The sequence below is a fragment of the Nilaparvata lugens genome, chromosome 8 (assembly GCF_014356525.2).
Source record: "Nilaparvata lugens isolate BPH chromosome 8, ASM1435652v1, whole genome shotgun sequence".
Classification (NCBI taxonomy): Eukaryota; Metazoa; Arthropoda; class Insecta; order Hemiptera; family Delphacidae; genus Nilaparvata; species Nilaparvata lugens.
In genome coordinates this window covers 18138510-18153384 of record NC_052511.1, presented here as the reverse complement: position 1 = coordinate 18153384, position 14875 = coordinate 18138510, and the positions used below count along the sequence as shown (strand labels likewise).

Genomic DNA, 14875 nt, shown 5'->3' with positions numbered 1-14875 from the left:
TTACAGAAACAGAAGTTATTCATGTCCAGTTGAGATTCACGCTGGAAATTACGCAACCATTTTTGCTAGAAATACTGAATGTTAAGTGTTTATAAACATTAAATAATAACATTATTCTGAATTCACTGAATCTGATACTGAATTTTAAAGATTCAATCAATATTTTTATGTTTACCGTTCTGTAATCAAGAAATTCACTCCCTGAAATCTCCAAGCGCATTGAATAATGAGAAAGATTGCATGAGTACATCCCACTAGTGAAGAAATCAAGAATGATGGTTTATTTGAGATTTTACAGTTTTTAAAGCTCAAGATTTAAATCTCAATGAGTTCATGGTGTAATGCTTGAAGGAAGTTCAAATTTAGAATAATCGATCTTTTCCCCAATGTCTGTTTCTGTTTGAAGATTGTAATTGAATTTTGTTTTTCAACTGTAAAAGAAAGAATGCTCTATTATTGAAGACAAATTTATTCAACACATTATTATTTACATATTATTCCTAACATATTCAATATATACAAACACATTTACAGTTTGATTAGACAATAGACAATCGCCAGCTGATAGGTCTCGAAAAATGTGAAACTATCATTTACGATAACTCAAAAAACTTCAATAACAACCGAGCTCTGTAAAAGCATAATTTATATGTCATGTTATATAACTGTTATAAAGATTATCTATTGATCATGTTATGGTAAAATTACTGGATATCAAGGGATATTGACCATTGAGTTATTTGAAATTTCAAAATAATGTTTGTACAGTACATGATATGTCAGCTACCGAACAGGACATAGCCAGATTGAAGAAGAGAGAGAGATTATTCAGAATGGTTCAGTTTGATGGATTAAGATGGTCCTAATTCGCCGTCAGAACTTGAAGCGGACGAATATCCAGCTGACTCTTCTAGTGTAGATCCTTTCCAGTCGGAGAACAATACATTGCTTGCACAACGCCAAAGGAAATTAGGTTTTGTCTCTACTAACAGACTGTCCACAGAGCGCAGATTTGGCCCTCAACTTGGGCTACCTCCATTAGCCGACAAAACTTTCATCTTAATCTCAGATCTTCGTTTTCCTGACTGCATCCTCAGTAGGTAGACTAGAGAATCTTTTCAGTGAATGTTGAATTCGAACATTTGTTCTCACTTATAAAAAGTATCCTCTAAACCATCATCAATCTTGAAGTATTTTGGGTATTGGATTCTCAAACCATTTGAATTGTTGTTATTGAAATTATATTTCTCCAATTCGAATGAAGTGAAGAAATGTAGAGAAATGACTTAAGTGACTCAAAACTGCAATATTGTGCTGTGGTAGTCTAAACATGGAAAAGAGCTAAACTTCATGAGATGTGTGAATTTAAAGGGAGTGAATAAAGAGTGTAAGAATTTGAACAAAAGATGTGTTGAAACTTTGTGAAATACTCAATAAATTTCCCCATTGACGAAATCATATTACGTTCAGCAACTACTAGAAGAGAAACGATTTGCATTGCAACGAATTGAATTAGTCTTTACTTCGATAAAGTAATGATTTCCTACGTTACATTTCTCTTGTTGATTCAACAGGTTATTGAGAATCTATGATGCAGGTAACGTGAAAGACATAATAGAGCATCTGATAACTTCATTTTCATGTACTGTACATCAGTATCAATTTCTAATGTCTCATTTCTTTCATTAAATCATGAAGTTTTCGATAGACTATGATGCAAGTAACGCGAAAGACATTAAATACATTTGATCACTTCATTTCAATGCACAGTAGTAACAATCTCCTACGTCTCATCAATTCATGAAGTTTTTGGGAAGCTAGGTAAGCTACGCAAACCTCAATAGAGCATTCATTCATGAAATTGCTAAATATTCTCCGTTAAGGCTGTGCAAAGGCTAAAAATAAACTTACTACTGGTGATATTTTTCAATTTTTTCGATTTGTGTATCATCAAGCTATCAAAATAGAAAAGTTTTTTCGGGAAACATTTTATTTTCGATCATTACTTTTTGAGATGTGAGCGCCTAAAGTTTAAATTTTTGGGACAGAACATTTCAAATTCGGTAAGAGATAAATCCATGAGATCTAGAGGATAAATTCTTCATGGAATTGTTGATTGAATAAACCAAAAATTTTCTGAAAATATCAATTTTTGAGAAAGTTATTCAATTTACCAAAAATGAGCAAAAATAGCTCAACTAAAAGTTATTTTAGGTCACAAAATATCAATTTTTGAGAAAGTTATTCAATTTACTAAAAGTGACCAAAAATAACTTTTAGTTGAGCTATTTTTGCTCATTTTTGGTAAATTGAATAACTTTCTCAAAAATTGAGATTTTCAGAAAAATTTTGTTTTATTCAATGAACAATATACCATGAGGAATCAAACCTTTTAATCTCATGGATTTATCTCTCACCAAATTTGAAATATTCTGTACCAAAAATTTAAACTTTAGGTGCTCATATTTCAAAAAGATCGGAGAAAATTTTTTCTTGAGAAAAATTTTTATTTTGATAGCATGATGATATACAAATCGAAAAACTTTGAAAAATATCACCAGTAGGAAGTTTATTTTTAGCCTTGACGGAAAATATTTAGCAATTCAATAAATGAATGCTCTATCCATTATCTAAGGATCCACAAAAAGTCTGCCTGATTGGAAACCGAATCATTATGAAAATTTTTTTTATGAGGGTATTCTGTATTGGGTTGCTCATATGAAACAATACACCCAACCAGAGACACTCCAACTACTTTTCTATTGATATTAGTACTGTATAATATGCATGAGTGCAGATGACATATTCAATAACCAGTCATGTTTGCAATTGACACTACAATCACAGATCACATGTCATAAAATTACCGCATCAATGAGCCCGTGTCACCTTCCTCGATTTTTATCGCGTTCTACGTTAGGTTAGGTATCAAATAGGTTAGGTTAGGTTTTATCAGGTATCAAATCTGACGCGCGTCCCCATTTCACGACAACTGGTTCTAAGGTCGCCGAATAAACAGCTGTGATCATTGCACTGTCGTATTGTGTTGCCAAAAATACCGTTTCAACAATCCGCTGGGGCTATACGTGACTTGTGCAGAATGGCCCACATGGAGAAGCATGTGTGCAAAACATGAACATGTCTCATGAAAGTTTGCGAACATATCTGTCACTCATTGTTCTTGATGTCTGGTTGGATTCCTACTAGACGTGACTACATGTTGGAAATCAATTAGTCTTCCGGTGGACGTTTGTAATTCACGTGGTGTAGGTTTAAAGTGTTTAACTACGATAATAATCTACCAAATAGAGTTCGTATGATATGACTCGATATTATTAGGTTATATCTTGAGATAATGATTGATCAGACTACCGCTTTCGTTCAGTTGATTTGTTCGTAATTTAATTCGATTCTGGTTTCTATGTCGATTCTAATCTGGATTTATTCAAGATTGTAAATGAATTCTTCAAATCATGAACTGCTTACTTATTGAATCACTTTTTTGTTATTGAATAGAACGACTAGCAGTCAAATTTCTTCAATAAATCAATTTATCCACTGTGATGATCTCTTTCGGCAGATCTTACTGAGATGAGATCTTTTCATCTCCATAGTTGCACTCATGAGTACAAAGATGAATACAACCATGAAGATGGCAGACCTGCCGAAAGATCTCGTCACAGTAAGTTAATAATTTCATTTATTGGAGAAACTTGACCGCTAGTCGTTCTATTTAATAACAAAAAAGTTAAATTGAATCTATCTTGAGGATGAATCTGATTCTTAGTGCATTCAGGAGTATGAATGAATATGTTAATATGAAAAATGAATCTATGGTTGAAAATGGGTTGATTATAAGTGAATGAATGAAAAAGTTTTTATTCTCAAAAAGCAACATGTTACAAACATATATTATTTAATATATTATTTTGAAATGAGTACAGATGGAGCTACCCAAAAGAGACTTTTCTCAAAAAACTATACCACCATATTATAAATTTGATTATTTTATCATTCAACTTAAGCTGGGTTTTCGTTTGTGCGTAAATGCCGACGTCTACTACGACAGGGTGAGGATCTCAGATTGGGTAGATTTCAATTTGTCTAAATAACCTAAAATATTATGTTCAATTATGATTTAATGGGGGAGATTGATTTTATACTTTTATATGGCAATATTTTGATATTATTATAGATGTTTGATTCTTGAATAATAAACACAAATAATTAAAAGTTATTTGATCAGCTGTTTTAGCACACTTGAAATTTGGACAATATGAATGTCAACATTGCTTGATTTGATTTGAGCACACTTCAAATTTGGACAATATGAATGTCAACATTGCTTGTCGACGTCGACTGCGAAAATTTACGCATAAACGAAAATGCACCTTTATAGATAACTAAGACTAATTGGTTGCGATGTTTCAAGTGTTCATAGTTCACGGTGTCTTTATATTCTATGAGAAGCTCAAACCAGAGGTTGAGTCATCCGAAATTAACGGTGACCAAAATCAAAACCGCATCTCAGGTGAACCAGCAGCCAGCAGCCAGGTGTAAGGTGTAACTTGAAAAGGGAGGAGCTGAACTTTCCGAGGAGGCGACACACGTGGATTAAAAAAACAAACTATACCGGAATAACTGTTCACATGTGCCAATGTGTGTTAGATGTGTGGCGACTCTTATAAGAGCAGATATAAAAAGGTCTTCTCCCTTTTCTTACTCGATCACACATACACGCACTCTCTCTCTTCTGGATGATTTTTGTCTTTCTCTCTCTGAATCTTTTGGTCTCTTTTGCTTGATTTCCAGCTTTTCTCTCTCTTAATATTTTGGTTGATTTCTCAACTCTCTCTCTGTATTTCTCTCTCTCTCTCTCTCTCACTCTCTCTCTCTCTCTCTCACTCTCTCTCTCACTCTCTCTCTCTCTCTCGTAATCTTAATCTACCTTCGCAACTTTAGTTGAGCTTTATTCAGTACCCTGCTGGAGACTTTTTTAGGACAGGAACGTTAAAACTGTCTCTAGCAACAGGTTTTGTCGCCACTGTGGTCTCTTACTTTCCAATATTTTCTTCTTTTTCTTCTTCTTCTTCGCCTTTTTCTTCGTCTTCACCTTTTACTTTTTCTTCTCCTTCTCATCCTTCTCCTTCTTCTGCTACTACTACTACTACTTCTTCTTCTTCTTCTTCTTCTTCTTCTTCTTCTTCATCTTCTTCTTCTCCTCCTCCTCTTCCTCTTTCTTGTTCTTGTTCTTCTTCTTTTTCTCATTCTTCCTTCACTACATCCTCTCCCACTCTTCCTCCTCCTTATTCTTTTTCTTCTTCTTCATCTTTCTTGTCTGCTTCTTCTTCTTCTTCTCCTTCTTCTCCATCTTCTTCTTCATTCCCTCTTGAATATTCCACTGTTTACTTGTCATCCGCGTTTTTATAGTCAAAGGAGAGATGGGGTCACACCTTTTCTCTCATGAGACCTGATCTTGTGGTTTTGGTGTGACCGCTTGGGAGGGGAAGGGGGTTGTTTGTCGATTGATGGAGAGGGGGAGGTGTGAGCTTGACAGGAAATAGTTGCTACGGCGGAAGATTGCAGTTATATTTGGATTCAGTGACCTTCCTTCCCTCGGTCAAGTTCGATTTTGCCTGGTAAATAATTTTGTCGGGCGACAACGAGCCGCGTTTGACCTTGGCAAGGCTGTAGTCCTTCTGACACACATGATCACTTTGTTTTTATTGATATTTTCAGCATACCTGCAATGTAATATTATGGGGAAATGTCGGGTTTCTGGAATAGTGCAATAGTATTTTGATATGGAATGAGATGGTGGAAATGGACTGAGATGGAATGAATTATATCATCAATGGAAATACACAAGTTAAAAAAAGTTTGAAGCTCAGATTTCAAATTGATTTAGTTTTGAAGGGGTTTTCTGTAAGGGACCATCGTGGACATCAATGCTTATCATCAATTGAAACCTCGATGTTTTTTGTTGAGTACATGAACATCATTAGTATTTGAGCAATGTATTCTAGCATTTAAGTTCAACAATTAGTATGACCTCCAATATTTCTTCTTCGAATTTAATGCATTTTAGCATTCAATTAGCAATCTATGCTTGAATATTAGCTCATTAGCAGTATTCCACTCCATAATCCTCTAGGACCTTGCTTCTAAATTACATCAATGAAATCGAAAACCTTTTGAAAAAAATCAGTTCCTATTCTATGATCAGGTACTTCTGGAAAATCGAACTATTTTAATGGTGTAAATCCGTATTTTCCAGGTGCATCTATTTGGGATACATGGATCAGAGATTCGGGATTTCCTGAATGAGCTTTTTTGTCAAGGTAAGAATTAAGCACCAGTGGTAAATTGAAGGTAGCCTATTAGTGATGGATTAAGACTCTGTGCAGGTTGCACAACAGCCGGTTAAGTTTTAACCGTGATTAATCCCACGAAAACCAATCAGAGAAGCCGTCTTTTCCACGAGAACCAATCAGAGAAGCCGTATTTTCAAAAACGCCTTCTCTGATTGGTTCTCGTGGAATTAATCATGGTTAAAATTTGACCGGCTATTGTGCAACCGGGCCTTGCTGTTTGAGATGAATTGTTCAGTTGAGTTGCAAGAGCTCCATGCTTGGGAATTTGACTCTTTTTCTGTCAATAAGACATAAGTTGTACATTTATCATTAAATGTATTTATATTAGATATTTATTTGAATTGATTATTTATTCATCTAGGGTGTGGAAGTGTGACAGAATTGTACACATTAATCAAGACAGTAGCAAATACCAAGTCAAAACTAGTGGCGAATTTAATATGTCAAACCATGAATGAACAAGCAAAATGGATTTATAACTTGCACACTGAGATTACGGCTCAGGCCGGTAGCTTGAAAAGTTGTTCCTTTTCTTGGCTCAAGATTTATGAGAATGAACACAACGATGAATGGCTACGTTCATGCTTAGTACGTGATTCGCAAAAATGTGGCAGTGGAGCTGAGTTTGTTCCACAATTCGCGATGGAAAGTCCAAACACCTCTTTCCCCTCCTCCACCTCCTCCTCCTCCTCCTCCTCCTCCTCCTCCTCCTCCTCCTTTTTCTTCTTCTTTTTCTTACTCTTTTCCTTCTTCTTCTTTTCCTCCTTCCCCTCTTCCTCCTTCTTCTACCCCTCCTTCCACTCTAAAACTTCTTATTCTTTCGCCTAAAAGAATTTTTGGATTGCCAACTTGCCAAGTAGTTTCAATTCTAGGAAGATTTTTCATTTCTTGGTCAGTGGGACATTGTCCAACTTAACCTCTCCACTTTTGGTATTTAACATGGATTTAGTTTCAGTATTATTTTTATATTTCCATCGTTGATGTTGTAGGAAGTTCATAGTTCTATTCATCAATTAAATTGAACACTGTCTTCTCCATCTCTATCTTCACCACATATACTATATCTACCACTATCTTCTATCAATTACTATACCTTCTATATTTGCCACCCATTATTACTATAATCCTCATTATTACCAACATTACATCACAATGTGAAGTTCTCTGACCTCATAGATCAAAGATATAAACATATTTTATCATAATATTTTCAATAATAATTATATTTATTATATTTTTATGATGTCCAGCAAGCAAATATCATCATGATCAACTCTATCATACTCTAATTATCGACTCTCGTGAACTAATCAAGATACTATCTTTCTAATAAAGATATCAAAACTAATCAAGATATCTAACATTGACATCACTATCACTGGAAAATATTATACTCTATGAGATTTCGAGCGTGACATTTACATGAAATCATACATGAAATAGCTAATTCAATAGCTTTTATGAAAGAGCTGAAATCTTTGAAGATTTGGAAAGTATCTTGATTAGTTCACGGGAGTCGATAATTGGAGTATGATGGAGTCGACCATGATGATATTTTCTTGCTGGACATCATGAAAATATGATAAATATAATCATTTTTGAAAATATCATGATAAAATATGTTTATATCTTTGATCTATGAGGTCAGAGAACTTCACATTTATGCGACATATAGTTGGATAGATGAACATGATTCATCAATTTAATTCTTAGTGTAAATACTCCCAGATTGATTGAAAGTTCATTGCCAATTTAATTGCACATACTAAGGAACATATTACGAAATTATTTCAATGGCCATTGCAGTTACTTGGATTCCCAAGTATTAGACCTTCCGAGAGTAGCTTACCGAAAAGGTGATATATGCCAATACAATCAACAGATGAGGATGAACCTCAAATAAGTGGTCTGAGTATTAAATGTCAATAATTAAAAATAATAATACTGATAGCCCATGCGTAATCGGTATCTGATGGTATTCTCCTGGATTTAATAATATAATATTCGAGTCGAACGAGGATGGTTCTAAAATTAATAGAAATGAGGGTCGATAATAGAAGATAAATTCAATGAGATGGTAGCTGAATCTCCAATGTATCATCAACACAAATTGTCCAAAGGTTCATCAACTGGCTAAGCCACAAACAACTAAGTTGAGTACAAAGGTGCATCATTTGATTGGATTGAGACAATGAGGAAGAACAGGATGATTTGCACTGCTATTATGATTTTAATGCTACAGAATGCGCATGCCAATTTGATCGCAGTTTCAAGAAGAGACAAACCGACGTACTTTGGTTGTACTGAGGCAATTAAGCCCAACAATGGCGGTGCGTGAAGGAGAAGATTGACTAATTGTTTCCTTGCGTAAAATGTAATCTTCAGTTCCATCTTCACAGTAGTTTTGCGAGACTTGTCTCGAAGAAAGAACACCTTTGCGCAAACTGAAAGATGCTCTGTAAATAAAGTCAATTCATGTATTTTGGCTCCATACACGAGAATTTTACCTTTCTATTGAGAGATGGTGCTATTTTTCAAGCCTTTCAATCCTAATCTATAGTGAGGTCCACGATATAATGGCAGTGGAGAAATATAGGAGAACAATGTTGCCAATTCTCTGTCTTGTCAATGCTATCCATAGACGGTATCTGATACTGGATTATTTATGTAATATTAACTGTTCATTCTCGTTTAAAATAATCAATTATACTTTATTAAGCAAGAAGTTTTATTTTTCAATAATTCCATAACGAATTTCCAGAATTGAGATGAAATATTTTGTTTATTAATTCTACATTGTTAAAAGACAAGATCTGGCAAAGCGAGAAAGAGAGCGCTATCCGCTTTGTTGAATGATAGACAGGGATAGCAATACCATTGCTAATCAAACACTACCATTATAATGTGTACCTCACTGTAGGAAAGAGTAAGAGAAGTTTATGAATCTTTTGAATCAGTCCTCGCTGTTAAATTATATGATACAGAAAAATACTTTATTATAATAGGCAAGCAGAATTTATAAATACAAAAAGGACTTTTCTCTTAATTTAGATACAAGGTGGACTTGCTACGTTCTTGCAGCGTAAATAATGTATTCTGTTGTACTTTTTTTTATATTTTTATTTATTCACTTTGAAAAAAGATGCATCTCTGAAGAGGTTTCTATTTCAAGAGTTCATCTATTCAATTTCCAATGAATGGTTCCACATTAATTAATATATCAAGTTGATATCTAATCAAAATGGATGTCACTTAACTCAAAGCAAATAAGTTGGTCCAAAGAACTAATTAATTTTATAGCTGTTTGATAGAATCTAACTATTCCAGCAACCGACCACATTTACCACAAAAGTCTTAATAGAAAAATGTGTTGTATTGATATATAATGCATATCATAGTTTGTAGAAAGGGGAAGAATGTACAATCTATTAGTTAATTAATATAATGCTTCCTCAACTTGTCATTACTACCCCCAAAGAAGCCCTAATTTTAAGCCTCACTGGTTTTATAGAGAAATATAATAGGGGAACATCCCTTCTGGAGGATTACTAGTGGATACTTCTTCAATAACAGTTCTTCGTCTATGCTTTCAAATAACTTTCAAATGCATTTTTCAAAACCAACGAGATCAATCAAGTGAATCACTTGATAACATACCAGTTGCGTTCCATCTCCATCAACGACTTGAGTTCCAGTTGTGAAAACTTCCGACATTATGAAAAAATGTGACAAAACAACAATGGGGAATATTAGGATTCCTTGTAAAACCAAGATAACATTCATACTAATCATTGAACGTTGCATTGGAATTAGTTTCATCTGCATGAGAATAACACGCGTGAAGGATATTGTCATAGTTTATTATTAGTTTTTGTGTTGGGTTAGTTTGTTTCCTTGATTGAAAAATGATGCGGCTGACAAGATGAGTCTAGTGTCTTGACCGTGAACCAGAGTGGAACCTTGGTCGGTCATCTTTTCAAAAGGTTTCGATTTGAGTTACCAACCGCGCGCGTTAACTAGAAGATTGAAGCTTTGAAAAAATAGCCAGTGCCGCTGTTTTAGGCTTCAATTATTGATTAATCAAGCACGGCGTTGTATAGGATAAAGAATAGCGGACGGTTCACACTTTTATTTTTTATTGGAATCTTCCCCTCTCACCATCACTCCCCATCTCTTCCTCCTTTTTTGTTTCCATTCTGCCAAATTTCGCCCCAAGCGACAATTCACTCTCTTTTGGTCAGCCATTGTATTAATAAGCCTGCTATTCTGATTATTGGCTGGTGCATCATTGTATGGGGAAGGCTATTGCCACCCCAACTTATTGAATTATTGTGTACTTTCTCATCTATTTTTTGAGAGCCACGCACGTAGCATGGTTTTCATTTTTTCAGAGCAAACTTAATTAGATTCTCATGTACGTTTTATTTTCCAAGGGAAGACTTTTTGGACTGTGAGTATGGTATCAAGGTATCAAGGTCAGTACCGGAACTGATTCGATTTTTCCTTTCAATCGTCATGTGGAATCTTCAATATTAGAAACAGAATTAGTGCTAGCTCGTTTGCCCCACTTGTTGTACGTGCCTCTTTGATGATAAAGTTTATAGAATAATTTTTTAAAATGAAGTTTTCTGGATATTTTATATTGGATAATTGATGTTATGAAAAAGTGTTAATTGAAGTCAATGCATGAACTATGAATCGGAATTTCAGTAAAGTGAAATCATAACCCTATATTGGACTTTTAAAGTGTTATCTAAACTTGGGAAAGAAATAGTACAAGGAGTATCCTTAGTTTTTCTCTCCCAACCAGTGCTTCTCTGTAAAAAATATTAATAAATAAAATAAAAATAAAAAAATAACAGAAAAAATAATTTATTCAAGAAGCTTGTCATGTTTCAGTACGATTAATTGGAAAGATATTGATTATTGTAGATTGGAAATAGAAATGTGAATCCTACGAACAAGTTTAGTGTGAAGTGAATTCTATGGTATTTCTGAATAGTCATTACACAATGTTCTCAACTGTAAAAAATGAAGGAATCAGTATTGTTGAATAATTATATCAAGTCTATAAATTGAAGAAGAATTTGAATAAGCTAGAAGGTGTTGAAAAAACCATTTTGATGATCACATTTATGACTGGATTTCATAAATTCAATCTCATATAAATTCTATTACAATCAAGCAAATTAATTGGAATCGTGAGCTTTTGGCTCTGGTTCAGATGTTATAAAATGGAAACAGATAATATGTTAGAATAAAAGAATTCACAGAACTTATTTATAGGAGCTAATATTACTCTCTGTGATCTCATCCAATGTTTATAAATAATAGTGTAGCCTGTGGAGCATCTCAGTGTATGAGTTGTATAGAGGATGTGAATAGAAAAAGGTGGAAATATTTGAAAAAAAGAAGAATACCACAAGGATGTTTTTCGGAACTGACAGGAACAAGACCGTCCCATAGACCTTGTTGCTTTAAGAATCTGATTATTGTTGGAGAGACAGGGAAGATGCTAGCTGTGACTCATTATGTCTTCGTCTTCATAAAATCGTGTCCATCATCCCCACTTTGCGGCTTTTTCTGGCTGATATCCATTGTGGCACAGGTCTGAACACACGTTTGTAAAACTCAATAGCAAGATTCATCTCATCCTCTTGCTTGGCAAAATATTGTGCCACAACTTGGTTTAATGATCAGGAAGGAACGTGGCTTGTTATGAAATTAAAATTCATCACAAAAATACTGTCCTGGAGTCTACTGGAGTAAACTAAGGTGTAAACTATTGAAGTCATTGAACAAGTTCATAGTCGATGGAGTGTATGATGATAACGAGAAGGAACGAAGGAGGAGAAAGAGAAAAAGGATGAGAAGAAGAAAAAGGAGGAGAGGGAGAGAAATAAGGAAGTGGATATGAATGAAAAGCAAAATGTGGAGGAGGTAAATGGGGTGTTGGGAAGTATGGAGGACGTATCTCGAAACAAATCACTTTCTGATGACAGATTCCACAGAATTGTAGCACTTTTCTAAAATATAACTTGAACTTCAACCACTAGACAACCAAAACTATAGAATGAATTTCTCTCGATAGCGAATTGAAACTTAGCTCCGTTCTTTGCTACAACATTGCTGTTTAAATAAGATTTGATTCCTTTGAATAATTCTGGTACAAAGTAAATTCGTATGGCTTTTTGTTAGTGGAAGTCCCTTGCGGGAAGGTCCCACCACCTGAATAGCCGTCAATTCAAGCCGTCAATGGGCCTTACGACTGTCATACTTCAGCCGGGTACGACAGTTTAACGTGCCCATCCGATAACACGGGAGTGATCTGGTTAAAAAACTTTTGGTTATGAGAGGGTTTGAGCTCGGGATCTTTATGCTGCTAATTCTAGTGAAAATGTTCAAAGGAAGGAAATTGTTGTGTCCATCATCAGTTCACGCAGATTGATGTTATCACTAAATAAGAGAAATGAATTTTTGCCGCACAAACAAATAATGCCATCTATTCCTAGATGTTGAGTATGATTTGAAGTTCTGAATGATATTAGTTTCTACCTGATTTGGGAAGTTCGATTGTATAACAAGTTCATCTCAGTGAGGCGTCGAGATTATCAATCAAGTCGTCAGGATTAATGTCGACATTGATGGAATGCCAGTTTGGTGTCGGAGAAGTGATGCACCAAATTTGGCGCTAGCCATTTACTAATTAGAGTGACCGAGCGAATCTAGTCGAGTGTGTTGGAGGAGGAGGAGGCGTTCTCCTCCTCGGAGAGTTGAATGCACCGAGAAACGAGAGATGACCTTCCGGCATTTCGATCTTGACTGGAGAATAGAGATGGCACACGTGACTAACCAGAGTCAAGCGTCAACCAGATCGATGTAATCAACTGTTATTGGAAAAGCATTGAGTTGTGCAATTGATGGAGAATCATCAAAGGACTCGCATTGTATCAGAGGATTCCTGATTAAACTGGTAGCTATCGATGTATCTATTGCTGTAGTCATTGATGAATTATTTTGATTAATGGTTGCTCTTGATGTAATCAATTAGTCTGGTTGCTTTCGGTTAAGGATCACTTTATGGTTGATTCTGATATCATGATCACAGTTGCCTATGATTTCAGGCTTCAATAGATTGATTATTCTGCTTGACTTTGATTTTGTGATCAATTACTCTGCAAGCTTTTGATGCGCGTGGGGTGAGTATGAGTTGATATGCATTAGGCCTATGAGGGTAGGGAGCACCTATGCCTACACCATAGTCCATGATAGTGCTGATACATAAGTGAATGATACACTGGTTTTAATAAAGTAGTGAATTTCAAACCCAGTTTGTGAAACTTATCGAAATTTCTTATTTATTTTTACAACTCTCAGTGCTCTCAGTGTGATTAATTCCTCTTTACCATTGTTGGAGAAAAATACGCGAAATTGATTCCAGTTTGTGGAATTGATTGGAATGTCTAATGATGGGATTTTCTATGTCTCAGTGTGACTTTTTTCCTTCATCATTGTTAGAGAAAAATGCTAAGCGATCAGGTAAATCGTAGATTTATGGGGTGGATCATAGAATTTATGCTGCAATGATAACCAAATATCGTACGTTTTTTAATCGTTTCCACGTACGGGAATTTACGTGTAGAATTTGTATCATTGAATCGATTGGGAGATGAAAAAGGCTTTGAGCTATATCTCATTAGAATTTAGATTAGATAATACTATGGTTCTAAATAATGTTCACTCCCTCACAATTTCCACTGCAATCATACTTCAACTTCGAATTTAGAATTTGATGAGAGTATGGGATAAAATGAAAATGGGACATAATACTTTCTTCTAAATTCGTGAAAAAATTGGAAAATATAATTCCTTTTCAAACTTGAAGCCAGGAAATTATAATTCACATGGATTTATAATTATATTGAATTCCTTCTACGTTTTAATCCTGATAAATCATAATTTTCTAAACAACGAGAGGTTTGTACAGAACTATTATGACTGTTTACTATGATATTTCAAGTTCAAGGCCATGATTCATTTACTGAGTTGAGTTTTTCAATGTTGAATTTGATCCTTGAGTACTTTTACAAAACCAATAAATAAAATAGTGCAATTGTAAACTTTTAGTAGTCTGTTACGTAACCTCATCACATCCAACGTATTCAACAATTATTATTGAATTATTTGAATTGTCACTATTACGAAAAATAAATCAGTAAGGTTTGTTTATTACTAAAATTTCAACAATTAATTTAATTCCAATGTGACTTTTTCCTGAATATCGTTGATTTTATTTCCATGTGAAATAGTTAAAAGTAAGTAAATAAATAACTGAAGTAAATAACTAAATAAAGGATTTTATTAAATTTTTTTGAAACTATAATTTTAGTTTTTATATTATTCAAGTTAAGAAACTAGTCTTCCCTCCATGTTGAAAATTTTGCGATATCTAGAAAATACCAAAAAATTGCCGAATAAATAGCTTGGGATAAGCTCATCCA

At 34.5% G+C, this 14875-nt stretch overlaps 1 protein-coding gene and 1 long non-coding RNA gene across 3 annotated transcripts in view; one reads left to right on the top strand and one right to left on the bottom strand.

The window, feature by feature from the left end:
• LOC120352648 overlaps positions 1–14875 on the top strand; it is a 121439-nt gene that overhangs the window by 63848 nt on the left and 42716 nt on the right. Inside the window, exon 6 of one of the 2 annotated variants that reach the window (XR_005571995.1) lies at positions 6278–6341. This is a non-coding gene — a long non-coding RNA (uncharacterized LOC120352648). Of the gene's footprint in view, positions 1–6277; positions 6706–14875 lie in introns of those variants that run through there. The other variant, XR_005571996.1, reaches the window with a different exon arrangement.
• The window catches only part of LOC111063866 (mucin-5AC), an 81152-nt gene that overhangs the window by 64515 nt on the left and 1762 nt on the right, over positions 1–14875 (bottom strand). The window lies entirely within an intron of this gene.